The 1134-nt window shown below is 54.6% G+C and overlaps 1 non-coding gene across 1 annotated transcript; it reads left to right on the top strand.

Moving 5' to 3' along the window:
- The first annotated feature begins 613 nt into the window (after positions 1–613).
- Positions 614–686, top strand: TRNAE-CUC. The gene has a single exon. It is a non-coding gene; the product is annotated as a tRNA-Glu (tRNA).
- Positions 687–1134: the final 448 nt, after the last annotated feature.

Genomic DNA, 1134 nt, shown 5'->3' with positions numbered 1-1134 from the left:
CTCATCCCAAAACAGCCCCCGAAGTGACGCACAAAATAAACCCCACGGTATGTTTACCCCTCCACCCACCATGCCCGGTGTTTCCCCCGCCTCCACAGGACCAGGTAAGATGGGGTATTTAGGTACCTGTATCCACAGGCTTAGCGGTGAAGCATCTGCCCACAGTGAAGAAGATATGGATTCGGTTCCTAGATGGGGAAGATCTCCTGGAGGAGGGAATGGCAACTCACTCCGGGATTCGTGCCTGGAGAATCCCATGGACAGAGGAGCCTGGTGGGCTGCAGTCCATGGGGTCGCAAAGAGTCAGACACAGCTTAGTAGTGACTAAACCACCACCACATCCAACAGGGAAATCAAAGTTTGAGGTCCGTCCTCCCAGTGTGTTCAGACAGCCCTCTGGGCCCTCAGTCCCCTCTCAGACAGGGAGTCTTAGCCACTGGACCACCAGGGAGGTCCCTGCGGGCAGGTCACCTGATGCTGGGAGCTTCCATTTTCTTGTCTGTCTGCTCGGTGAAGCAGAGGTGACCCTTCCCAGGGCTGCTGGGAATGAGGCTGGGATGATGTCACTGATGGAGAGTGTAGCCAGCAAGGACCTGGTGCGTTACTTGGGAATTCCCTGGTGGCCCAGTGGTTAGGACTCTGCACACTCATTGCCGAAGGCCCAGGTTCGATCCCTGGTCAGGGAACTAAAGATCCCACCAGCTGTACAGTGTGGCAGGAAAAAAAAAAGCACCTGGCACCCTGCTGCCTCTCAATATGTGATTTGCCTCCTTCTCTGTTTGATGAAATCTCTGTGTCTAAACCTCCCCATTTTCCATAAAGTCTCACTGTTCTTGCTATTTCTCTGGCAATTAAATTTCTGATGCACGTCTCAAAAAATAATTCCTGCCTGCCCTCGGTCGCAGACATTCTCTCCCTCCGTGTGTTCTTCTACAGGCTTCGGGGTGTGAGCTTTCACATTTAGGTCTGTGTTCCTCTGGCTGCACTGGGCCTCCGTTGCAGACTGGGTCTCCGTTGCAGACTGGGTCTGCGTGCAGGCTCTGTCTAGTTGCGGCGACCAGAGCTACTCTTCGCTACAGTGCTGGGATTCTCACGGTGGCGGCCTCGCTAGTTGCAGAGCACGGACTCTGGGGC

This window comes from Oryx dammah, unplaced genomic scaffold (genome assembly GCF_014754425.2).
Source record: "Oryx dammah isolate SB20612 unplaced genomic scaffold, SCBI_Odam_1.1 HiC_scaffold_2, whole genome shotgun sequence".
Lineage (NCBI taxonomy): Eukaryota > Metazoa > Chordata > Mammalia > Artiodactyla > Bovidae > Oryx > Oryx dammah.
Note: the sequence above shows the minus strand (reverse complement) of the source record. Positions and strands in the feature narration are given on the sequence as shown.